General features: G+C 40.3%; 1 protein-coding gene across 3 annotated transcripts in view; it reads right to left on the minus strand.

The window, feature by feature from the left end:
* Window positions 1-27980, minus strand: part of DIP2C (disco interacting protein 2 homolog C) — a 369519-nt gene that overhangs the window by 108850 nt on the left and 232689 nt on the right. The gene's annotated exons all lie outside the window — the stretch shown is intronic.

Below are 27980 nucleotides of genomic sequence, written 5' to 3' on the forward strand. Positions count from 1 at the left end.
ACAATCTATATTAGTATATAACTAAACAAATGATGAGGAAAGTCAACATGGCAGAGCACAGAAATAATTTCAATATTGTAGGTTCATTTAAAGAACATTATTATGTAGCTTTTTCTTTTGATGTTTTCCAGATGTATAGTTCAGAGATGGGCTATAAAACAATTCCAATGATCCCCATCCGACTAAGCAGCATTGTTTAAACGACTATTGTTTTCAAAAACTTTGAGACTGTATATAGTTTAGAACTTTAGACAACTTTTTTTTAATGAAAGTTCTATCAAGATTTATTATAGCATAAAGTACAATGAAGATTTTAAAAAAGAAGAGTAAAAAATGTGCTGACTTCTGACTCTTTCCAAAACAGCAAAATTCTAATACATTTATAACGTCAACTTTCTGCATTACCTATAATTATTACAAGACACACAAGACACTAACTACACAATTATTAAGCTTCAAACTAAATTCTAAGTGTTTTTTTATTTCAAGTTTAAAAAACAGAAGCAATATCTCAATAGATCAAATAAAATATCTTTGTTAAAAATAGTTTACATTGCAATCTTAACTAAATTTATTTTTCTCCTGTTGTGGAAAATGATAATATATTTCTATTTACACTGATTAATCTTTCTAAATATCATCATCATTTAATAAAAATCATAGTCTTTCAAATACTTTAACCTTAAAGAGAAAACTCTGTTATATTCATTTTAAGATTCTAGACATTTCTTCAAAAAAATTATCTTTATAATCAAGGCCAATTAATTATAACAACATTTTCAACTTTCTTTTCACATACACACACACACACACACACACACACACAAACAGACTTTCAATAATATTTTGCAAATTATAAGAATTACATATAAGAATAAGGAAAAATGGAAGGTCATAATTTCTCTTTCCTCATCCTCTTGAACATAAATACTTTCCAAATTTTATTTCAAAATACTTTACAAGCTTTAAACAATAACTTATTCATCCCATTTTCAAATCCACTTTATAAAAACAATGCATTGGACTTTTCTTTTAATTACATATGTCAAACCAATAGAAAATCCATCCTAACTCTAAAAAATTTACAAAGTTTAAGTCACTCTCTCACTTTGCCCTCATAAAACAAAACCTTTTTCTACATAAGTTTAGATTACTTTTCTAAAGTTTAGACTTAATTTTTGACCAAAGCAAAAATTTTTAATTGCCTGCGTTAGATTGGTTTGCTATTCTTTATTCACAATTCTTTTCTTCCATTATTATATTGAAATTAAAGATGAGGTTTTTCCCAAACTGAACGTTTATCATGTACTGAAGGAATGCAGTTTGCCAGTATGGTCTTGCTAGTTTGTATTATATAAATTTACCTCCCACTCAATACAAACTGAAAAGACTAAGTATAGAAAGCATGGGGTTCACCTTTAAAGCTTTTTGGCAAAAGCACCAACACAAACAGAAAAATATCAGAAAAGAACTACCTGTGCTATAAGATTTGGCATGGATGAATACTCTGAAGAGATGCCAATCTGGGTGGGAAGGAAAGGAAAAGCAAAGAAAAGAAAAAAGGAAGGAAACAATATAATTTTATAACTTGCTTTTTTACTGATGTTATACTGTACACACAAAATTGTTCTATCTTTTAGAAGCATAAGCATTTACCTGTCCTAATGGATGCTGCCATCAGCCTCCTTGGGTGCCTTATGAATGTGAAGGATGACTCTAGATTCTGCCTGGAGAACCCTGTTGGTCTTTCTGTGTCTGGTTGGCAATGGACTCCAGCTGTAATTTGCTTTAAGTAGTGGAAGAGTAGGAGTCTTGCATAGCAAGCTTGAGAGCAGTCCAAGAAGAAGAGCATGTGAAGGAGTGGATGGATAATTATTGGGCAGCAACCTACCCAGTGGGGGTGGGGAGAAAGAGGGAGGGTTGAAGCTGTGAACTTGCGTATAGAAGAAGACAAGACTTGACCACCTCCCCAATGCCTTGAGCCTTATCTAGTCTGGGAAGAAAGAGGCTAACTGATAGTAGTGAAGGACACAACTAAGGTGAAACAAAATGGATTGCAAAGAAACATTAGATTAAATTGAATAGTCAAAGAGAAAAGAATAACAGACGAATTATGAGAGGGAAGAAGAAGAAATTATTTACAGTAGAATCATTATAGTGGTTGAAGAGACGGAACAGGACAGGGACTGAAAGGAACAAGGAACCCAGGTTAGTTAAGGAGAAGGGGTCAAAGTGGCAAAAATTAAGGAATGGGAAGTTGGCAGCCTGCCTGAATGTCTCCCTTTCTGCATAAGAGGCAAAAAGAGATGCTGATCTCTTGTGGTGGAAGAACACAGAAGCTGGAGTTCTTGGAGCCAAAAAGAGAATAAATTTAGGAGTAGGACACTTGGAGAAGGGTGTCTAGAAGATATTTGAAGAAGCTACTCTACTAAAAGTAGATTTGCAGGGTTAGAGATGAGACAAATGGATGTAAAAAGTCTACACAGACATAGGGTTAGGGTTGGACAAATAAAGAGTCCACCTTTGGGCCTATTCCAAAGCATCAAGAGTGGGGGAGCCAATAAGCACCACTGGACAATGCAGGCCAGCATGTTTAGAGTGACCAAATCTTCTTGATCTTTCAGAGTATTTGTGAGCAATTAACTAAGCATTTTCGGGACAAAACAACAGTATATACAAAATTAAAATGTTAGAATTAACATTTGGAGTTGAAAAATTTTAAAATATTATAATATTTATTAATGAGGTAAATGTAACCCTGTTGAAAATTGGTTGACAATGGCAAAGAGAGAGCTCTCATGGCACGCACCAACCTCATGGCAATGTGTTTCTTGGGCATCCCCATGCCAGGTAGCAAAGCCATGTATTGGAAATAAGAGTGGGGGGCCGCCTCCAGAGGCAGAATATTCCATAGGGTGGGGACAATGGTAGGAAACGCTCTCCTCCTAGACCCAGTCAAAATTATTTAACTGACGGGGTCCACAACACATCTTCCCTCCGGAATCTGGTGGGATGGGTCATTGTGATGGGATGAACCTGGTTCCGTAGGTAGCTGGTCCCTATGCCATGCAGGCCTTTATAGGTCATAACCAACATCTTGAATAATTGGATCCAGAGACCTTGGAGCCCAATGCAGTGCCTAAAGCATAGGTGCTACACATACTTTTTGGGGGGGAGGGAGCACTTGCACGACTGCATTTTGCACTAGCTGAAGGTTCTAGATATTTTTCAAGAGTAGTCTGGACGAATGTTGTCCAGAATAGCTTCTTGATTAGGAAGCATACGGGTGCTTCTTCAAAAAGACTCGAGAAAACACCTTTTGAAAAGGAATGAATTTACCATAACATTCTGAGAGGTTTTAACCAGCTAGAAGGGGTTTGGATCTAATTCCCAGATGGAGGCATATGTATTCCACAAGCTTTACCATTTCTTCAGAGCCAAGAGAAACAAACTGTTTTCAGTTAACTGGGTAAATCTGCTCTCTGGTCAATAGTTACATGGAAAATAATGACTGCCCTCAATATGTGCATCACGTAAATAAAATAATAGTTTTGTGGAGTGTTGATGAATTCCTGGCTTGGGCAATGGGTTACACTAGAACCTACACTAGAATGAATTATAAGGTTCCTTCCAGTCCTTTGAGTCCAACACAATGCAGAGAAACTATGGATTCAGCTGCTTCTCTTTTAAAACCATAAAAATCTAATTATCCTGTACCTAAAACAAATACCTACTGTTTACCGTCCTTGTTCATATTTGAAACTGTTCAATAGTCAAGTCCGTATTTTAATTATAGATAGCTTTGAGGTCAGTTATATTTGCAACAGACATAACAAGTGATGTGAACTGATTTCACTTTCAAAGAACATGAAGTCTTTTTCTTCAAAAAGACTCGAGAAAACACCTTTTGAAAAGGAATGAATTTACCGTAACCTTCTGAGAGTTTCTAACCAGCTAGAAGGGGTTTGGATCTAATTCCCAGATGGAGGCATATGTATTCCACAAGCTTAACCATTTCTTCAGGACCAACAGAAACAAACTGTTTTCAGTTAACTCGGTTAATCTGCTCCCTGGGCATCTCTATAAGACTTGTGTCACATATGGCATCCAATGGGAACAAAACTGAGTGATTTTATCCTCCTGGAAAATTTATCTGAACAGCCAAGTAGGTGGATTTCCAGGCTACCCTTTCCAAAGAGAGTTCAGGTGACCCTAAACAGGGTCCTTGGGTGGCATTCTGTGGATACAGTAAGAGCAATGGAGTATTGACAATTAGCCATTCTTACTGCCATGAGGTAAACCTTAATAGCAGCTTGTTCAGTCAAGTCCATTCTTCATTTTCATCCAGCAATATTGAGTAAAGAGAGGTCTTGATTAAAGAGGTTATTCTGGATATTTTTTTTCAGTTGTGTTGGTATTGGTATTTATTCGATTTGTGTTGTACAAAGGGTTTCATGTGTGAGTATTGGATGGAATCTAAACTGGCCATTTTTGTGTTAAGACCTGTAATTGTTTTGGGTGGAACTGCGAATCCTTCCTTATGAAGATAAATCTTTCAGGAACATTCCTCAATATAATCAGCTACCTTATCCTTTGAGCAACCTTTATAATCAAGGCCAATTAATTATAACAACATTTTCAACTTCCTTTTCACACACACACACACACACACACACACACACACACACACACACACACACACACTTTCAATAATATTTTGCAAATTATAAGAATTACTTGAGCATTATACATATAAGAATAAAGAAAAATGGAAGGTCATAATTTCTCTTTCCTCAGCCTCTTGAACATAAATACTTTCCAAATTTTATTTCAAAATACTTTACAAGCTTTAAACAATAACTTATTCATCCCATTTTCAAATCCACTTTATAAAAACAATGCATTGGACTTTTCTTTTAATTACATATGTCAAACCAATAGAAAATCCATCCTAACTCTAAAAAATTTACAAAGTTTAAGTCACTCTCTCACTTTGCCCTCATAAAACAAAACCTTTTTCTACATAAGTTTAGATTACTTTTCTAAAGTTTAGACTTAATTTTTGACCAAAGCAAAAATTTTTAATTGCCTGCGTTAGATTGGTTTGCTATTCTTTATTCACAATTCTTTTCTTCCATTATTATATTGAAATTAAAGATGAGGTTTTTCCCAAACTGAACGTTTATCATGTACTGAAGGAATGCAGTTTGCCAGTATGGTCTTGCTAGTTTGTATTATATAAATTTACCTCCCACTCAATACAAACTGAAAAGACTAAGTATAGAAAGCATGGGGTTCACCTTTAAAGCTTTTTGGCAAAAGCACCAACACAAACAGAAAAATATCAGAAAAGAACTACCTGTGCTATAAGATTTGGCATGGATGAATACTCTGAAGAGATGCCAATCTGGGTGGGAAGGAAAGGAAAAGCAAAGAAAAGAAAAAAGGAAGGAAACAATATAATTTTATAACTTGCTTTTTTACTGATGTTATACTGTACACACAAAATTGTTCTATCTTTTAGAAGCATAAGCATTTACCTGTCCTAATGGATGCTGCCATCAGCCTCCTTGGGTGCCTTATGAATGTGAAGGATGACTCTAGATTCTGCCTGGAGAACCCTGTTGGTCTTTCTGTGTCTGGTTGGCAATGGACTCCAGCTGTAATTTGCTTTAAGTAGTGGAAGAGTAGGAGTCTTGCATAGCAAGCTTGAGAGCAGTCCAAGAAGAAGAGCATGTGAAGGAGTGGATGGATAATTATTGGGCAGCAACCTACCCAGTGGGGGTGGGGAGAAAGAGGGAGGGTTGAAGCTGTGAACTTGCGTATAGAAGAAGACAAGACTTGACCACCTCCCCAATGCCTTGAGCCTTATCTAGTCTGGGAAGAAAGAGGCTAACTGATAGTAGTGAAGGACACAACTAAGGTGAAACAAAATGGATTGCAAAGAAACATTAGATTAAATTGAATAGTCAAAGAGAAAAGAATAACAGAGGAATTATGAGAGGGAAGAAGAAGAAATTATTTACAGTAGAATCATTATAGTGGTTGAAGAGACGGAACAGGACAGGGACTGAAAAGAACAAGGAACCCAGGTTAGTTAAGGAGAAGGGGTCAAAGTGGCAAAAATTAAGGAATGGGAAGTTGGCAGCCTGCCTGAATGTCTCCCTTTCTGCATAAGAGGCAAAAAGAGATGCTGATCTCTTGTGGTGGAAGAACACAGAAGCTGGAGTTCTTGGAGCCAAAAAGAGAATAAATCTAGGAGTAGGACACTTGGAGAAGGGTGTCTAGAAGATATTTGAAGAAGCTACTCTACTAAAAGTAGATTTGCAGGGTTAGAGATGAGACAAATGGATGTAAAAAGTCTACACAGACATAGGGTTAGGGTTGGACAAATAAAGAGTCCACCTTTGGGCCTATTCCAAAGCATCAAGAGTGGCGGAGCCAATAAGCACCACTGGACAATGCAGGCCAGCATGTTTAGAGTGACCAAATCTTCTTGATCTTTCAGAGTATTTGTGAGCAATTAACTAAGCATTTTCGAGACAAACAACAGTATATACAAAATTAAAATGTTAGAATTAATATTTGGAGTTGAAAAATTTAAAAATATTATAATATTTATTAATGAGGTAAATGTAACCCTGTTGAAAATTGGTTGACAACGGCAAAGAGAGAGGTCTCATGGCATTCACCAACCTCATGGCAATGTGTTTCTTGGGCATCCCCATGCCAGGTGGGAAAGCCATGTATTGGAAATAAGAGTGGGGGGCCGCCACCAGAGGCAGAATATTCCATAGGGTGGGGACAATGGTAGGAAACGCTCTCCTCCTAGACCCAGTCAAAATTATTTAACTGACGGGGTCCACAACACATCTTCCCTCCGGAATCTGGTGGGATGAGTCATTGTGATGGGATGAACCTGGTTCCGTAGGTAGCTGGTCCCTATGCCATGCAGGCCTTTATAGGTCATAACCAACATCTTGAATAATTGGATCCAGAGACCTTGGAGCCCAATGCAGTGCCTAAAGCATAGGTGCTACACATACTTTTGGGGGGGGGAGGGAGCACTTGCACGACTGCATTTTGCACTAGCTGAAGGTTCTAGATATTTTTCAAGAGTAGTCTGGATGAATGTTGTCCAGAATAGCTTCTTGATTAGGAAGCATACGGGTGCTTCTTCAAAAAGACTCGAGAAAACACCTTTTGAAAAGGAATGAATTTACCATAACATTCTGAGAGGTTTTAACCAGCTAGAAGGGGTTTGGATCTAATTCCCAGATGGAGGCATATGTATTCCACAAGCTTTACCATTTCTTCAGAGCCAACAGAAACAAACTGTTTTCAGTTAACTGGGTAAATCTGCTCTCTGGTCAATAGTTACATGGAAAATAATGACTGCCCTCAATATGTGCATCACGTAAATAAAATAATAGTTTTGTGGAGTGTTGATGAATTCCTGGCTTGGGCAATGGGTTACACTAGAATCTACACTAGAATGAATTATAAGGTTCCTTCCAGTCCTATGAGTCCAACACAATGCAGAGAAACTATGGATTCAGCTGCTGCTCTTCTAAAACCATAAAAATCTAATTATCCTGTACCTAAAACAAATACCTACTGTTTACCGTCCTTGTTCATATTTGAAACTGTTCAATAGTCAAGTCTGTATTTTAATTATAGATAGCTTTGAGGTCAGTTATATTTGCAACAGACATAACAAGTGATGTGAACTGATTTCTCTTTCAAAGAACATGAAGTCTTTTTCTTCAAAAAGACTCGAGAAAACACCTTTTGAAAAGGAATGAATTTACCATAACCTTCTGAGAGTTTTTAACCAGCTAGAAGGGGTTTGGATCTAATTCCCAGATGGAGGCATATGTATTCCACAAGCTTAACCATTTCTTCAGGGCCAACAGAAACAAACTGTTTTCAGTTAACTGGGTAAATCTGCTCCCTGGGCATCTCCATAGGACTTGTGTCACATATGGCATCCAATGGGAACAAAACTGAGTGATTTTATCCTCCTGGAAAATTTATCTGAACAGCCAAGTAGGTGGATTTCCAGGCTACCCTTTCCAAAGAGAGTTCAGGTGACCCTAAACAGGGTCCTTGAGTGGCATTCTGTGGATACAGTAAGAGCAATGGAGTATTGACAATTAGCCATTCTTACTGCCATGAGGTAAACCTTAATAGCAGCTTGTTCAGTCAAGTCCATTCTTCATTTTCATCCAGCAATATTGAGTAAAGAGAGGTCTTGATTAAAGAGGTTATTCTGGATATTTTTTTCTGTTGTCTTGGTATTGGTATTTATTCGATTTGTGTTGTACAAAGGGTTTCATGTGTGAGTATTGGATGGAATCTAAACTGGCCATTTTTGTGTTAAGACCTGTAATTGTTTTGGGTGGAACTGCGAATCCTTCCTTATGAAGATAAATCTTTCAGGAATATTCCTCAATATAATCAGCTACCTTATCCTTTGAGCAACCTGTGAATAAGTGTGGGGTGCCCACATTTATTTAATATCTTTGTAAAATTTCTATATAATTAAAGTAACAAATAACAATGACTTAGAATTGGAAAAGAGAATGTTTGAATAGTCCTTTCACCTACTGAATATTCCAAAACTTCATTTGAATTGTTTTTTCGTTAGAACAGGCAAGCAGATGAAGAGAATATAGAGAAATTACATTTCAAAATTAATGCAGCTTAGTTTTGGGCGCACAAATACAAATTCAAAAAGCTTTGTCTATTTTTTTAAATGTGTTTTTTCATCTTTATCACTGATTATAAAGGAACAACTACAGTAAATAAAGATATTTTACTAGAAACAACCTCCGGTGAAATCAGCGAGGCGTAATTCTGAATACCTTCCTTTTCTTTATTTTCTATATATCTCTTTTATGTCTAGCTCTAAAGAAGCCTAAAGCTAGATAAGTTTGCAAGCCAAGACCTTGAGCTCATTATTTATCAATAAAACAAACAAACAAATGAAGGAGACCAACTGAATCTATTCAAAAGAATGTTTTGAAGCCAAGCAACTTAATCCAAGTTTAAAGCCAAAAATAAAAACTATGGTGCTTAACCACAAAGTAAATCAAAGATGTTTTTCTTGGCCTTAACTATTATCCTATAATAATTTTTTTTTTAAAAAAATCATAGCACTTTTGGTGATCTCTGTCTCTAAACCATAAGATGGAAATTACTATCATGGGTTCATATTCTTTTGCTTAGAGACTGTTTTCTAATTTAAACAAAGTCTACCCTTTTAGGCTGCGATCCCTTGGGGGTTTTGTGGAGAGCATATTCACAAAATGGCTGCCATGATAGAAGAGGCAAGGCACCTCTTCAGTAAAAATGGTGGCTGAAATCCAGTTCTTTGCTTTGCAGGATGTCAGTTCATGATTCAATTTTTTTAAATTAAAACAATCTTCATAAAGGAAAGAGTGTCTGAGATAGACCAGTGGAATCCAAAGCAGTTTCCCCTATCTTAATAACACAAGAAAGTAGAACATTGTAGTAGAACTACCCATCCTAACCAAGTGCTCCATCACCAAAGTAAAAACTCGGTTTTCTGCAACAGAACCTGTGTAAGAACATGCACAAGTACATACTAAAGTAACTCTGAGAATCATGAAAAGGGGTTCATGGTTCAAGACAGAGGTTCCCAACCTCTTCCTTGAGGACGGTACCGGTCCGTGGCCTGTTAGGAACTGGTCCGTGCAAGAAGTGAGCGAGCAAAGCTTCATCTGCGCATGTGCAGGATTGTGATGACCCGGGCTGGGAAGCGACACAGCTGAACTGAAGGCTTTTAATTCCCTTTTATTAGTTCAAACTTTCCCCAAAATCCCCATGGTGCACTGCAAATTCAAGAGCAGGGCACACACATGCTTCCAATAGTTCTTGGCTGCTATATATCCAGAGGAGCAGCAGTCCTGGGATCAGAACATGATCATGGGGCGTCCTCGTCGTTCGGAAAGTTCGTTGGGGCTGCAGCAAAAAAAGGCAAGGTAAAGCAAAGCAAGGCAAAACAAGATTGCAAGATGTCTGTAATCATAAGTGTGGCTGGAAGAATGCAATACCTGTTCCCGACAAATGCCCCTCCCCACAGTATCTTCTTAAATCCTATTCCCCAGGTGAGCTTGGTTAGGAGGGGTAGGTCGCCCTCTTCCCAAGTCACTGGGTCACCCTGCACTGATCCCGCCTCCTGTTCATTCTCCAAGCTTGGGAATCAGGCATGATAGACAATTGCTCTTCTGCTGTCTGTCCTTTTTGCCTCCTCCCCCCCCTCGCTCAGTCATCCTGTGCCCTCTCTTCTTCTTCTTCTTCTTCTTCTTCTTCTTCTTCTTCTTCTTCTTCTTCTTCACTGACCACTCATTCTATGCCTGAGAGACTCGAGACTGCCTCATCCTGTCTCATCTGGAGCCAGAGAGGTTGTGACATTTCCTCTGTCGGCCCCATCTCTGTCTTCTCCTCCTCGGCCCCAGCCTCCATGGCAATGGAAGAGGTTGCATGTGAACCCCCCCTCCCCTCACAGTCTATGGAAGACATATCCCTCCCCCCCAAAAAGCCAGTGATCAAAACCAAAACACTTTTTCACCAGCTATACCTAAATGAGCTAACAATACCCCAACTCCATTATCACCAACTAGCAATTAGAAAACATGAAAACTCCTTAATTTCAAAACACATGGACTTAACCATAATTCCAACTAGCAAACTGTCAGCATCCTAGACCCGTGATGGCGAACCTATGGCCTCTCTGTGGGTATGCGCACTTTCGCCAGCTGCTCTTCTGGTTTCTATCTGGTCTTTGCAGGTGCCGGGGCTTGAAAGCGGCCAGAAAAATGGCCAAAAAAACAGACATGCATATGCCAGTCAGCTGGTCTTTGGGTTTCCAGTGCTTTGGCATGCATGCATGCATGCGCACTCTGGTTTGGGCACTGATTGCCAAAAAGGTTCTACATCACTGTCCTAGACCAAGCCAAATTAAAAAATCCTAGAGAATTCCAGGAACTTAGATGGTCTGTTTCTCTTGGTTGCCATCTAGTGGTTGCTCTAGTCAGAATACAGTGAAGCCGGTTGCTTCCACTTACCGAAAGCTCCTTCCGTCTCCCCTCATCATGCTACCTTAAGCAAATGCCCAGTTTTTCTATGGGCATGAGCCAGCCTTAGAGGGGCCCATAATGTGGTTTAGCTTTTTTAAGCACTGAAGGCCCATTTAAGGGCCCTGTCTCTGCAGCCCCATTGTGGCCATTATCTTGCTCTTCCATATTTATGCTGCTAATCAGATAACAACCGTACTGTGCATATATGTTTTGTGCATTATTTTTATTAAAGAAGAGTGGCATGATTTGTTGCCTTGTGACTAAAACTGAATTTTACTTCTTAGTAATCGTGCTTAGATTTGTAGACTACAAAACCTCCTAGAGCTGTTTTTTTTAAAAAAAACTATAGCTATTTATTTTCTTTAACATAGGCCTTTGCCAATTTTTAAAAACATTTCTAACTTTCAGGAACTTAAATGGTTGCTTTAAATCTTCCTCAGATTAGACATGCTATTTTGTCCGTTTGCTGAATTTAATTTCTCCCCATCCCCACCTGCCCCATCTCATTGCAAATGTCTCTGGGCGACTTCAGGCATTAGAACATTAAAAACCTAACAAATAAATATCTTTCAAAGAGTAAAAGTAGAAATCCTAACCAAGATATAGTTAAGAGAAGAGAAGAGAAGAGAAGAGAAGGAACAAGGAGGGGGGGGGGATTGCCTTTTAATTCCACAACCACCTCAATATGATGCTCCCTTGTTAGTCAAGGCCCCAGGCCATCTGGCCGGCATAAGATCCTGTGGAAGATTGGTGGGAGCCAATCTTTCTCAGGAGTAAAGATGTTCCATAAGGCAGGAGCCACAGTAGACAATCACTTTCTCCTGAACCTGCCAACCAGAATTCCTTGACTGACAAGACTGGCATCCTCCTTGGCAAGTGACAATGGGTTTTAAGCACTGTGGAAGTTTTTAATGGTATTATTACATTTTAAAACAGATTCGGGGAAAAGCTTCTGTTTCATTCTAAGTTATCAAAAATGTGAAGCTGTGAATAAACAACTTTGCACATTAACCTTCCATCTCCTCTTCTTCCCTTCCAGATTAGCTGGCCCATACACTAAGTTTTAACTCATGCTTTTCGTTATTCTTAAGACAATCAACATCAGTTCTTCAGAATGAAGCGATGACATGACTAGGGTTATTATATTTTTGCTTGTGCTCCAGCCATCTGTGCAAGATTCCTTGCTCAAACTGCTAGTCCCTCTAAATATCCCAACAATAATCAGTAAAATGTGAGACCAAATCAGATGAGACAATATGTGGTAAATTATTACAATTTCAGATGTACTCATTTTATCAGTACATATTGTAGCTATGTTGACAGAAGCTCGTAGTTCATTAGAAAGTTGAGTGAGATATTCTCACGCTCAAAGTCCAACAGCTGTGGCTCAGTTCAGATATCAAGCATGTGGTTTGGCTAGTTTTGGCTTAACTTGTGTAAACTTAGTGATTTAAAAACAATATAAAGTGAGGTCATTTGCTAAACGGAGCATTAGTTGACTTAACCATTCTTTATCAAATAAACATAATTGGCTGCTCTCCCGTAATATGTTTTAACTTATCATCTATGATTTATAAACCACAATGGTTGGGTTTGTACAACATGCTATGTCATATCCAAATAAGTTAAATATAGCTTAGTATGTTGTATGTACTGGACTATCAACATATATTTTACCAATGTAGGGTGGAAGCTAACGAAGAGGCATGGATGTCATATTCCCCACAATCAAATACTCACACACTTCAATGTAACAGTTTTCAAAAGCCACTATAAATAATAAAAATGGTATTTAATTATGTTTCTTGCCAGTGCTGATCTTAAGCAACTTGATGATGGATTAAACATCATCCTTATTGTAAATTCAGGAAGCAAGCTATGATGTTTACATCAATTTAAAGCATAATAACTGTGGAGGTTTTGGTGAACAACAACATGACTCACACTGATGTTGTTACCTTGCTGGGTAATGAAACATCTCCAAGCAAACAATCACGCTCAGAGAACATCAAGAACTCAACACTTCAACCCTGAGCTACATATATTCACTTCTATTAGAATACAATAATTCAATACAATAGTTTCTTGAAGCAATTATTTATATTTCCTCCAACTTTTAGAACTAGTTCCCCAGCTATTTTCTAACCAAATATTCACAATTGTTCTTAGCTATGCTAATAGCAAAGGGGTGGGCTACTGCAGGTTTGGACCAGTTCAAGCGAACTGGAAGTTCTGACCACTGGCTGGGCCCACCCACCCGCTAGCCTGTCCTATTTATCTCATTCTCTGGCTTTGTTCCCCACCCACAAAGCCCAGCTGATTGCTGTGCCTCACCTGATCTACTCACCGCGGGTGTCTAAGAAGATTTGCTCTGTATTTGAAGCCGTGTGAAAGGGAGAAAGCAGCCCGTGCATCAAGCGAGTGCGTGCAGTCACATTTTCAGCGAACCAGTTGTTAATGTATGTGCAGCCCACCTCTGGTCAATAGTTACATGGAAAATAATGACTGCCCACAATATGTGCCTCACATAAATAAAACAATAGTTTTGTGGACTGATGATGAATTCCTGGCTTGGGCAATGGGTTACACTAGAATCTACACTAGAATGAATTATAAGGTTCCTTCCAGTCCTGTGAGTCCAACACAATGCAGAGAAACTATGGATTCAGCTTTTTTACTGATGTTATACTGTACACACAAAATTGTTCTACCTTTTAGAAGCATAAGCATTTACCTGTCCTAATGGATGCTGCCATCAGCCTCCTTGGGTGCCTTATGAATGTGAAGGATGACTCTAGATTCTGCCTGGAGAACCCTGTTGGTCTTTCTGTGTCTGGTTGGCAATGGACTCCAGACTCCAGCTGTAATTTGCTTTAAGTAGTGGAAGAGTAGGAGTCTTGCATAGCAAGCTTGAGAGCAGTCCAAGAAGAAGAGCATGTGAAGGAGTGGATGGATAATTATTGGGCAGCAACCTACCCAGTGGGGGTGGGGAGAAAGAGGGAGGGTTGAAGCTGTGAACTTACGTATAGAAGAAGACAAGACTTGACCACCTCCCCAATGCCTTGAGCCTTATCTAGTCTGGGAAGAAAGAGGCTAACTGATAGTAGTGAAGGACACAACTAAGGTGAAACAAAATGGATTGCAAAGAAACATTAGATTAAATTGAATAGTCAAAGAGAAAAGAATAACAGACGAATTATGAGAGGGAAGAAGAAGAAATTATTTACAGTAGAATCATTATAGTGGTTGAAGAGACGGAACAGGACAGGGACTGAAAGGAACAAGGAACCCAGGTTAGTTAAGGAGAAGGGGTCAAAGTGGCAAAAATTAAGGAATGGGAAGTTGGCAGCCTGCCTGAATGTCTCCCTTTCTGCATAAGAGGCAAAAAGAGATGCTGATCTCTTGTGGTGGAAGAACACAGAAACTGGAGTTCTTGGAGCCAAAAAGAGAATAAATCTAGGAGTAGGACACTTGGAGAAGGGTGTCTAGAAGATATTTGAAGAAGCTACTCTACTAAAAGTAGATTTGCAGGGTTAGAGATGAGACAAATGGATGTAAAAAGTCTACACAGACATAGGGTTAGGGTTGGACAAATAAAGAGTCCACCTTTGGGCCTATTCCAAAGCATCAAGAGTGGTGGAGCCAATAAGCACCACTGGACAATGCAGGCCAGCATGTTTAGAGTGACCAAATCTTCTTGATCTTTCAGAGTATTTGTGAGCAATTAACTAAGCATTTTCGGGACAAAACATTATATTATCTCCAGATTGGATGTCAGATAGATAGACTTTCAAGAGACGACATGGTAGCATCCTCCTGTGGTCACCATCTGGATTCCTTCAAGCTTGCAATGCCTAAGGAAAGTGATAGGATTGTCGGTGGGATGAACTCCACCACTTGCAGATTAGAACTCTGTCTCTCTTAACCATTAAAAGCATTAAAAATAACAACACATAAAAGCATGGATGTGGAGATGGTCAGTACAATCTTAGGGGAATCAAGGAGTAATACCTCTGGATTTAAAGGAGAGTGTGTCAAAGCCATTTCTGGATCCAGCCATCCTAAGGTATTATAAGACAATCCTCACCATCATTTCTTACTAAGGCAATAGAAATGTTTCTTTTTCTAAGTACCCTATTTCTCTCAAAGATACCCTGGCAGTGTACTGAACACTGAAATATAAAACAATATATACAAAATTAAAATGTTAGAATTAACATTTGGAGTTGAAAATTTTAAAAATATTATAATATTTATTAATGAGGTAAATGTTGAAAATTGGTTGACAATGGCAAAGAGAGAGCTCTCATGGCACGCACCAACCGTATGGCAATGTGTTTCTTGGGCATCCCCATGCCAGGTAGCAAAGCCATGTATTGGAAATAAGAGTGGGGGGCCGCCACCAGAGGCAGAATATTCCATAGGGTGGGGACAATGGTAGGAAACGCTCTCTTCCTAGACCCAGTCAAAATTATTTAACTGACGGGGTCCACAACACATCTTCCCTCCGGAATCTGGTGGGATGGGTCATTGTGATGGGATGAACCTGGTTCCGTAGGTAGCTGGTCCCTATGCCATGCAGGCCTTTATAGGTCATAACCAACATCTTGAATAATTGGATCCAGAGACCTTGGAGCCCAATGCAGTGCCTAAAGCATAGGTGCTACACATACTTTTTGGGGGGGAGGGAGCACTTGCACGACTGCATTTTGCACTAGCTGAAGGTTCTAGATATTTTTCAAGAGTAGTCTGGATGAATGTTGTCCAGAATAGCTTCTTGATTAGGAAGCATACGGGTGCTTCTTCAAAAAGACTCGAGAAAACACCTTTTGAAAAGGAATGAATTTACCATAACATTCTGAGAGGTTTTAACCAGCTAGAAGGGGTTTGGATCTAATTCCCAGATGGAGGCATATGTATTCCACAAGCTTTACCATTTCTTCAGAGCCAACAGAAACAAACTGTTTTCAGTTAACTGGGTAAATCTGCTCTCTGGTCAATAGTTACATGGAAAATAATGACTGCCCTCAATATGTGCATCACGTAAATAAAATAATAGTTTTGTGGAGTGTTGATGAATTCCTGGCTTGGGCAATGGGTTACACTAGAATCTACACTAGAATGAATTATAAGGTTCCTTCCAGTCCTATGAGTCCAACACAATGCAGAGAAACTATGGATTCAGCTGCTGCTCTTCTAAAACCATAAAAATCTAATTATCCTGTACCTAAAACAAATACCTACTGTTTACCGTCCTTGTTCATATTTGAAACTGTTCAATAGTCAAGTCCGTATTTTAATTATAGATAGCTTTGAGGTCAGTTATATTTGCAACAGACATAACAAGTGATGTGAACTGATTTCTCTTTCAAAGAACATGAAGTCTTTTTCTTCAAAAAGACTCGAGAAAACACCTTTTGAAAAGGAATGAATTTACCATAACCTTCTGAGAGTTTTTAACCAGCTAGAAGGGGTTTGGATCTAATTCCCAGATGGAGGCATATGTATTCCACAAGCTTAACCATTTCTTCAGGGCCAACAGAAACAAACTGTTTTCAGTTAACTGGGTAAATCTGCTCCCTGGGCATCTCCATAGGACTTGTGTCACATATGGCATCCAATGGGAACAAAACTGAGTGATTTTATCCTCCTGGAAAATTTATCTGAACAGCCAAGTAGGTGGATTTCCAGGCTACCCTTTCCAAAGAGAGTTCAGGTGACCCTAAACAGGGTCCTTGAGTGGCATTCTGTGGATACAGTAAGAGCAATGGAGTATTGACAATTAGCCATTCTTACTGCCATGAGGTAAACCTTAATAGCAGCTTGTTCAGTCAAGTCCATTCTTCATTTTCATCCAGCAATATTGAGTAAAGAGAGGTCTTGATTAAAGAGGTTATTCTGGATATTTTTTTTCTGTTGTCTTGGTATTGGTATTTATTCGATTTGTGTTGTACAAAGGGTTTCATGTGTGAGTATTGGATGGAATCTAAACTGGCCATTTTTGTGTTAAGACCTGTAATTGTTTTGGGTGGAACTGCGAATCCTTCCTTATGAAGATAAATCTTTCAGGAACATTCCTCAATATAATCAGCTACCTTATCCTTTGAGCAACCTGTGAATAAGTGTGGGGTGCCCACATTTATTTAATATCTTTGTAAAATTTCTATATAATTAAAGTAACAAAAAACAATGACTTAGAATTGGAAAAGAGAATGTTTGAATAGTCCTTTCACCTACTGAATATTCCAAAACTTCATTTGAATTGTTTTTTCGTTAGAACAGGCAAGCAGATGAAGAGAATATAGAGAAATTACATTTCAAAATTAATGCAGCTTAGTTTTGGGCCCAATGCAGTGCCTAAAGCATAGGTGCTACACATACTTTTTGGGGGGAGGGAGCAGGGTTCCTTCCAGTCCTTTGAGTCCAACACAATGCAGAGAAACTATGGATTCAGCTGCTTCTCTTTTAAAACCATAAAAATCTAATTATCCTGTACTTAAAACAAATACCTACTGTTTACCGTCCTTGTTCATATTTGAAACTGTTCAATAGTCAAGTCCGTATTTTAATTATAGATAGCTTTGAGGTCAGTTACTTAGTGATATTTACAACAGACATAACAAGTGATGTGAACTGATTTCTCTTTCAAAGAACATGAAGTCTTTTTCTTCAAAAAGACTCGAGAAAACACCTTTTGAAAAGGAATGAATTTACCATAACCTTCTGAGAGTTTCTAACCAGCTAGAAGGGGTTTGGATCTAATTCACAGATGGAGGCATATGTATTCCACAAGCTGGAACTATGGGGATAAATCAGTGGGAAGTGAGGAAAACCTCACATATGCCATATGCTTTGGCCTAACAATATAAAGGAAACTAATTCTTGGGATCCCAATGAAACCAGAGCCAGTTGTTATTAATATTTGCGCAAGAGAAAAAGTATTTGCAAGTTTGAGGACAGAGACAAAGTTGTCTATAGCAACAGTGGCTACAAAATGGTGGATGTGAATAAGATGTCCCACCCCTTTTTAACATTCTAATATAAAGCATACACCCTCATTGGCTTATACATCAGATCAATTTGTATGATTAAAAGTACCAGGGCTATGATTGACTATTAATGAAGCACAATGTACTAGTGACAATGGTTAAATGCCTTCAGATTAAGCGGCCTTCTGAAATTTGAATGTGTCCTACAATGTACACGGTCCTTTTCCTACCTTGTAACTTAGCTAAAAATGACTTGCCTCATCCCTCAGAAAAGGAATCCTTCCTATCATGTTATAGTGCTTCTGTTCCTTGTGTTGGGATAGAGCAGTGAGGCCTGAAAGTGTTGTAATGCTACCATTATATTATTTATCATTCTGTTGTAAACAACAACTTTAGTGAATGGAGGAATGGAAAAAAACTTTGGAGAAATATATCCCTTATCTCAAGGGCTTCAGAAATATAACCAAGAACTTGGGGTTAGAGATGGGAATGGTATCCATAAACCAGCTTAGTACAGTTACTGGCCATAGAAATTTAGCTTAGTTCCTTTAAGAAAGGAAGCGAAGATAACATATTATGTTGATATTGGACATTGGTTGGTTGCTCAAGACCTGAATTGTGGCAATGTTTTATTGAACTTTTGACTGGCGTGCACACATGCACATGCCTTCTCTACAAAAGAGCATCTTCTTCAATCATTTGCAACCAACTTTAAATTTCTTGTTACTCCTCTCAAGTGTCAGAGCACATTTCGATATAATTTGCTTCCTTGTAAGAGACTGTATTAATATATTTCCATGATAGAAATGCTGATTTTTATTAATCATAAATTATTTTAAGCACTGTATTCTCCCTCCATCAAACCAAGAATATTCCCCTTCAGCAAATTTATGTTAATCTTACTCAGACTACAGCCATTGCTGCTACAAAAACCATGAATGCGCTTAGCAAAAAGTGTTTGAAAGCTCAAATTTTAGAAATTATGACTATATAATTAATTTTTCTGCCAAGTGTCTATTAGCAACGGGATAAGGGTATGTGTTAATTGGAAGTGACAGGTGATAAAGCAGTTAATGTGCTATGATCAAAGTGGCTGAATTACAAGATTGTGTAGCCTCTTGTAACTTCCTTGTCATTAGCCTGCTGTTATCATGGAGCATGGTGGACGGCCATAACATGGAAATGGATATGCTGATGTCATTAACAATCAGCCCTTGTGAAATAAGAGTCTCACCCAGAGCACAAGTCTTTATGCTGAGTACAGTTACAAGTTCTACGGAGGAAAAAACCCGACAAGCATCCAAAGCCAGAATAGTAAGCTTTTTTTTTTAAACTAAAACTCTCAATTTATTTTCAGTATGCAGAGATCTTGAGAATGCTATCCTTGGCAAGCACACATCATGCATCATTTTAATGCAATCTTGAATAAGCATGAATGACCATGTTGCTGCTACACCTGCCTATCTGATGCATAGTAAACTGCTTAAGCTGCTGGAAGCTATCTCAGGGTTTTGGGGGGAGTTAGGCTTATGGTCCTAGAGGGCTTTAATCTGCTGAACCTGATTTGGCTTCAAAAGCAGCCCAATAGTTTGTGGCTCTCGACGTATCCCAGATCATTTCAGGCCCTACTTAAATAAATAATGGTCAGATTCCGGATAGGAGTTTCCTGTCAGAGCAGTGTCAACAAGATATGGAATGGGGAGCACAGTAATGTGCTAGTTCAACTCGCTAATCCAAGGCTAGTGCCAAAAAGTGTTAATTGGCACTATGGTGTGTTGCCAAATAGAGAAACTTCAAGGCCACCAACTTCCTCCATGGGAAAGAGGGCTCGGACAAGGATTTAAAGGGCCATGCAGAAGAAATTGTTGAAACAAGTATTGCGCTAGTTCATATCCCTTCTCCATGGCCGGTCGCAAGCAGTATTAATAGGTAGCATGTAAGCGGGGCCTATTTGAAGAGTCTGCTTTCAGAAATTAATGGTTCAACTCCCTAATCCAAGGCTAGTTCCAAAAAGTGTTAATTGGGAGTGAGACACGTTGCCGCTTTGAATGGTCTGCTCATGGCAACTATTCAAACTCCTCAGTTTTCAGAAGAAACTGGGTGAGTTCTACTAGACAGTCCTATGGAGGTCTTGGTTACCACTTGGAATCAGAGAGTGGCCAAGGCCCTGGACAAGATCGTGTTGAATCTCCGGTTCCTGATTAAAATCAATTATTAGGAACCCTTTCTATAGATTGTCTGACCAAACTATGGGAGTGGTAACTAATGGACCCACTAATGATAGGAGCTGGAGAGATATCCTGGGGATTTGATATGTCAGTGTTCACCTGAACATTTTTGAGAATGTGATGGAAAAATGTTGCTTTGAAGTTTCCTGGTGTCCTGATTGAAGTAAATGATCTGGACCTCCCTCTGTAGCGTTTCAAGCCAGGTTATGCAAAGGACAGGGAAACAGACAGCATTGTATGCACTTGTGTATGATCTATGGGGAGAGTGGCAGTGGAGTAGTGCAACCATCCTTTCATAGGCTACAGGTGATGGCGCTGTGCAGCATAGTATTTCACTTGCTCATATCCCTTCTGCTTTCAGAAATGAATGGTTCCACTATGGTTTGTCAACTAATAGAGAAACTTCAAGGCCACCAAATTCCTCCTTGGGAGGGAGGGCTCCGACAAGGTTTTAAAGGGCCATGCAGAAGAAATTGTTTTCTCCTGACAGAGAATATTCCTTGGATGCATTTTCAATTTGAGTCTCCAAGCATAGAGCCAGGTCCATTGGAGAGACCGGGGGAATGGACTTGCCAGATTATATGGGAGCAGTTAAATTCTGTTTGACCTGAAGAAATGCATAGGACCCAAGGAAGGCAACTAACTGCTAATCAGATCCCTGTCCCTCTTGGTCGATGATACCCTCCGGGATGGTGGCTTGAAGATGTATCCAAGTGGTGATAAATGCATTGCTCAGGGAGGGGTTATTTGAAGCACCAATAAAGGAAGCCTTAGTGCACCTCCACCTCAAGAGACCACCACTATCTTCCTGGGCAATGTCCACCTCATCATTTTTGGTGATGGAAAAATGTTGCTTTGAAGCTTTTGGGTGTCCTGATTGAAGTAAATGATCTTAACCTCTCCCTGTAGGGTTTCAAGACATGTTATGCCAAGTACAGGGACAGCATTGTATGCACTTGTGGATGATCTATGGGGAGAGTGGCAGTGGAGTAGTGCAACCTGTCTCTGTAGCGTTTCAAGCCAGGTTATGCCAAGTGCATTGTATGCACTTGTGTATGATCTATGGGGAGAGTGGCAGTGGAGTAGTGCAACCTGTCTCTGTAGCGTTTCAAGCCAGGTTATGCCAAGTGCATTGTATGCACTTGTGTATGATCTATGGGGAGAGTGGCAGTGGAGTAGTGCAACCATCCTTCTTCTCCTTGACTTTTCATTGGCTACAGGGGATGGGGATGTGCAACATAGTATTGCGCTTGCTCATATCCCTTCTCCATGGCCGGTCCCAAGCAGTATTAATAGGTAGCATGTAAGCGGGGCCTATTTGAAGAGTCTGCTTTCAGAAATTAATGGTTCCACTGAGTAAAAACTAAGGGTGGTGAAAAGGGTTCAATTTGTGCAGGGTCAGGGTCACCATTTTGAGAAGGTGCTGGAAAAAGTTTGCTTGTCGACTCCAGGGGGCCTGATTAAAATCAATTATTAGGATCCCTTTCTGTAGGATTTCTGAAGAAACTATGGGGATGGTGACTAATGGACTAATGCACCCACTAATGGAAGGGGTTGGGGAAATAACCTGGGGATTTGATTTGCCCAATGTTGACCTCGTGGTTTTTAAGAAGAAAATGGAATAAGGTCACTTTGAAGCTCCAGAGGGTCCTGATTGAAGTAAATGATCTGGAGCCCTTTTGTAGGGTTTCAAGCCAAGTTATGCCAAGGACAGGGAAACAGACAGCATTGTATGCACTTATGGATGATCTATGGGGAGAGTGGTAGTGGTGTTATGCAACCATCCTTCTTCTCCTAGACTTTTCATTGGCTACAGGGGATGGGATGTGCAACATAGTATTGCACTTGCTCATATCCCTTCTCCATGGCCGGTCCCAAGCAGTATTAATAGGTAGCAGTAAGTGGGCCTTATATGAAGAGTCTGCTTTCAGAAATTAATGGTTCCACTATGGTGTGTCGCCCAATAGAGAAACTTCAAGGCCACCAACTTCCTCCATGGGAAAGAGTGGTCGGACAAGGATTTAAAGGGCCATGCAGAAGAAAAGGTTGAAACAAGTTTTGCGCTAGTTCATATCCCTTCTCCATGGCCAGTCGCAAGCAGTATTAATAGGTAGCATGTAAGCGGGGCCTATTTGAAGAGTCTGCTTTCAGAAATTAATGGTTCAACTCCCTAATCCAAGGCTAGTTCCAAAAAGTGTTAATTGGGAGTGAGACACGTTGACAGATGGGATTGTTTGCACTTGTGGATGATGTCTGGTAAGATTGGGATGGAGAAGTGGAAACACCTTCTTCTCTGTGACATGGCTCAATGCCTTCAGAGGATGGGAATGGGGAGCACAATATTATGCTAGTTCATCTCCTGATTGAAGTAAATGATCTGGACCCCTTAGTGGTTCAGGGATTCAAGCCAAGTTAGTGAGGGACAGGGAGACAGACGGCATTGTTTGCACTTGTGGATGATCTATAGCAAGCGTGGCAGTGGAGAGAGAGGCAGGTCCCATTTGAACAGTTCTACCTTGGTGTGCCCATGTGCCCTCACACGGCCTATCCATGTGAGACATTTGTCCAGTGTCCACCTCAACTTTCCAGAACAACTGGTGGAAAATATGGTTGCCTCGTAGCTCCAGAGGTTGTTGGTTGAAATAAATGATCTGGACCCCTCAATGTATGATTTGGGGCCAGGATATGGGAGACAGATGGCATTGTTAGCACTTGTGCATGATCCCTAGCAAGAGTGGCAGTGGAGAGAGAGGCAGGTCCCATTTGAACAGTTCTCCCTTGGTGTGCCCATGTGCCCTCACACGGCCTATCCGTCTCAAAACACCCCAGGGTATTGGAGGAGCTTTGGGTTCTGAAAAGAGCAAGTTTGTCCTTTAGGGTTTCAAGCCAAGTTATGCCAAGGACAGGGACAGCATTGTATGCACTTGTGGATAATCTATGGGGAGAGTGGCAGTGAAGTAGTGCAACCATCCTTCTTCTCCTTGACTTTTCATTGGGTACAGGGGATGGGATGTGCAACATACTATTGCACTTGCTCATATCCCTTCTCCATGGCCGGTCCCAAGCAGTATTAATAGGTAGCAGTAAGTGGGCCTTATATGAAGAGTCTGCTTTCAGAAATTAATGGTTCCACTATGGTGTGTCGCCCAATAGAGAAACTTCAAGGCCACCAAATTCCTCCTTGGGAAGGAGGGCTGAGACAAGGACTTAAAGGGCCATGCAGAAGACATTGTTTTCTCCTGACAGAGAATATTCCTTGGATGCATTTTCAATTTGAGTCCAAGCATAGAGCAGGTCCATTGGAAAGACCAGGGAAATGGACTTGCCAGATTATATGGGAGCAGTTAAATTCTGTTGGACCTGAAGAAATGCATAGGACCCAAGGAGGCTGTTAAGGCAACTAACTGCTAATCAGATCCCTGTCACTCTTGGTTGATGAAATACTCCAGCATGGTGGGCTGCAGGTGTGTCCAAGTGGTGATAAATGCATTGCTCCAGGAGGGGTTATTTCAAGCACCATTAAATGAAGTCTCAAGAGACCATCATTGACCCCATTCTTCCTGAGAAACATTTGTCCAGTGTCCACCTCACCATTTTTGAGAAAGTGATGGGAAAATGTTGCTTTGAAGTTTCCGGGTGTCCTGATTGAATTAAATGATCTGGACCTCTCTCTGCAGGTTTCCAGCCAAGTTATGCCCAGGAGAGGGAAACAGACAACATTGTATGCACTTGTGGATGATCTATGGGGAGAGTGGCAGTGGAGTAGTGCAACCATCTTTCTTCTCCTTGACTTTTCATTGGCTACAGGGGATGGGGATGTGCAGCATAGTATTGTGCTTGCTCATATCCGTTCTCCATGGCCGGTCCCAAGCAGTATTAATAGGTAGTGGGAAGTGGGCCCTATTTGAAGAGTCTCCTTTCAGAAATTAATGGTTCCACTATAGTGTGTTGCCAAATAGAGAAACTTCAAGGCCACCAAATTCCTCCATGGGAAAGAAGACTGGACAAGGATTTAAAGGGCCATGCAGAAGAAATTGTTGAAACAAGTATAGCGCTGGTTCATATCCCTTCCCCATGGCCGTTCGCAAGCAGTATGAATAGGTAGCATGTAAGCGGGGCCTATTTGAAGAGTCTGCTTTCAGAAATTAATGGTTCCACTATGGTGTGTCGCCCAATAGAGAAACTTCAAGGCCACCAAATTCCTCCTTGGGAAGGAGGGCTGAGACAAGGGCCATGCAAAAGACATTGTTTTCTCCTGACAGAGAATATTCCTTGGATGCATTTTCAATTTGAGTCTCCAAGCATAGAGCCAGGTCCATTGGAGAGACCGGGGGAATGGACTTGCCAGATTATATGGGAGCAGTTAAATTCTGTTTGACCTGAAGAAATGCATAGGACCCAAGGAAGGCAACTAACTGCTAATCAGATCCCTGTCCCTCTTGGTCGATGATACCCTCCGGGATGGTGGCTTGAAGATGTATCCAAGTGGTGATAAATGCATTGCTCAGGGAGGGGTTATTTGAAGCACCAATAAAGGAAGCCTTAGTGCACCTCCACCTCAAGAGACCACCACTATCTTCCTGGGCAATGTCCACCTCATCATTTTTGGTGATGGAAAAATGTTGCTTTGAAGCTTCCGGGTGTTCTGATTGAAGTAAATGATCTTAACCTCTCCCTGTAGGGTTTCAAGACATGTTATGCCAAGTACAGGGACAGCATTGTATGCACTTGTGGATGATCTATGGGGAGAGTGGCAGTGGAGTAGTGCAACCTGTCTCTGTAGCGTTTCAAGCCAGGTTATGCCAAGTGCATTGTATGCACTTGTGTATGATCTATGGGGAGAGTGGCAGTGGAGTAGTGCAACCTGTCTCTGTAGCGTTTCAAGCCAGGTTATGCCAAGTGCATTGTATGCACTTGTGTATGATCTATGGGGAGAGTGGCAGTGGAGTAGTGCAACCATCCTTCTTCTCCTTGACTTTTCATTGGCTACAGGGGATGGGGATGTGCAACATAGTATTGCGCTTGCTCATATCCCTTCTCCATGGCCGGTCCCAAGCAGTATTAATAGGTAGCATGTAAGCGGGGCCTATTTGAAGAGTCTGCTTTCAGAAATTAATGGTTCCACTGAGTAAAAACTAAGGGTGGTGAAAAGGGTTCAATTTGTGCAGGGTCAGGGTCACCATTTTGAGAAGGTGCTGGAAAAAGTTTGCTTGTCGACTCCAGGGGGCCTGATTAAAATCAATTATTAGGATGCCTTTCTGTAGGATTTCTGAAGAAACTATGGGGATGGTGACTAATGGACTAATGCAGTGGTCCCCAACCTTTTTATCGCCGCGGACCAGTCAGCCTGTGATAATTTTACCGTGGCCCGCTGAGCGCGCGCAGGGGTGGGGGGGAGGGGTGGGGGGGCGTTGTTCACGATGACACATTGATTGTTTATATATCAGATTGTTTTGATTAAACAACTTTTATTTTATTGTATTTAAACATGCCTTACAAAATAAAATACAATTACATAAATATAAAGTGCTTTAACATTTTAACAGTTAAACTTTAACTAAGCTCTCTAGTTACTAGAATCTACTGAATCAATGAGAACCCTGAGCTTGTTTTTCTGCAACGAGACGGTTCCATCTGGGGGTAATAGGAGACAATGACACCCGAAGTGTCTTGCTTATGTCCAGTTTATTTCGTTGTTTTGTTTTGGTTGCTGTCACTGCAGAAAACCCCGCTTCACACAGATAGGATGTTGGAAAAGGCAAAAGGGACTTAAGAGCTGTAGTGGCAATCTCAGGATATTCCGCCATGACTTTAATCCAGAACACCGGCAGAGTTGTTGTCTCAAATGCAGTTTTAAGGTCACCGTCATTTGCAATCTCCAGCAGTTGATCTTCTTCTTGCACAGACATGCTAAATTCGTCTGGTTTGTTGACAAATGGGTCGCGGATCCATTCCTTACCAGTTCGTGGGTCTTTTGTGGTTGGGAAGTAGCGCTCAAACTCTTCTAAAAGCAAAGACAGGTGATCGTGCACCAACTGGGAGAATGAATGCTCAGGCTCAGTCTCTCCTAAAATCCCCGCTAATGTCTGAAACATGTCCAAAATGCCTCTGTTCACACGCCGTCCCCACAACTCCAGTTTGGCTTTAAATGCAGCTACTTTGTCAGCCAACTTGAAAACAGTTGTCATTTTCCCCTGAAGGGACAGATTGAGTTCATTGAGCAGGCTAAATATGTCACACAGGTAAGCCAGTTTTGCAAGCCATACCTTGTCACTGAAATGTGCTGCCAGTGGTGACTTCTTTTCTGAGAGAAATCTTTGCAATGGCTCTCTTAATTCAAACACCCTGGATAGTGATTTGCCTCTGGATAACCATCTTATTTCTGTGTGTAAGAGAAGGCATCTGTGCTCTGTGTCCATCTCCTCACAAAGCTGCTCAAATAGACGCGAGTTAAGGGCGTTTGCTTTGATGTGGTTAATAACTTTAACCGTATCATTAAATACACTGTTAAATTCTGGTGACATTTTTCGGCTTGCCAGCATTTCCCTGTGAATGATACAATGTGTAGATTCGCACTCAGGTGCAACCTCCTTAATCCGAGCGGTTAAACCAGACAGCCGTCCGGTCATGGCAGCAGCTCCGTCTGTGCATATGCCGACACAAAAGGACCATTTTAGTTGTCCTGATATATAACCATCCAGTGACTTGAACAGTTCTGCTCCTGTGGTGTTGGTTGGCAAAGATAGTGCACATAATAAATCCTCATGCACATCCTCCCGATAAAGATATCGCACATAAACAAGTAGTATTGCCTTGTTGTCGATATCTGTAGATTCATCAACCTGTAGTGCGTACCACGGTGATGTATTAATCCTCTCCAACAATTGTGTCTCAATGTCTTCAGCTATTTCATCAATGCGCCTAGTCACGGTGCTAGCCGACAAAGGCACATTTGCTACCTTTTTTACAGCAGCCTCTCCTAAAAGTTCACGACAAATGTCTTTAGTGGAGGGCAAGATCAATTCTTCACCGATAGTGAATGGCTTTTTAGCCTTAGCAATACGGTTAGCCACCAAATATGATGCTCTCAGAGCATTCTCCTTTGTTGCTGTGGTGGCCCTCAGAAATATCTTCTGTCCTTCGTGTTCCCTTTTTTTTCTTTCAAAATACTGCAGGGGTTTGTCTTTTAATCCAGGGTGCTTGGCATTCAAGTGGCGAAGCAGTTTTGAGGGTTTCATTGCCTCATTAGAGAGCCGCTCACCACAAACTATGCAGAGCGGGGTTGGCGCGTGGGAATCACCTATCCCGATAAATCCATATTTCAAGTAGGACTCATTGTATTGTCTGTTAAAAGTTTTATATTTCTTTGATGCTGAAGGCTCTTCTTCTGTCTCTTCACTGGGCCTTTTCTTTTTCCCAAAGAAACTTTCTAACGACATCTGTTTCGCTAATTTGTGGGTTAAATTTGAGCAAAAACAATATACACCTACACCAACCACTGTAAAAATGAGAAAGTACCAGTGAAAAACGAGAAAAAGATGCAAAACATCAGCTTGATCTACCGTCAGGCTGTTGCTTGTAAACTGGACTAACTATTTCTAGTTAATTTCTAACTATTTGAATGGAAGATTATATGCTTATAGTTTCTATTCTTTTGT

This window comes from Thamnophis elegans, chromosome Z (assembly GCF_009769535.1).
Source record: "Thamnophis elegans isolate rThaEle1 chromosome Z, rThaEle1.pri, whole genome shotgun sequence".
NCBI lineage: Eukaryota > Metazoa > Chordata > Lepidosauria > Squamata > Colubridae > Thamnophis > Thamnophis elegans.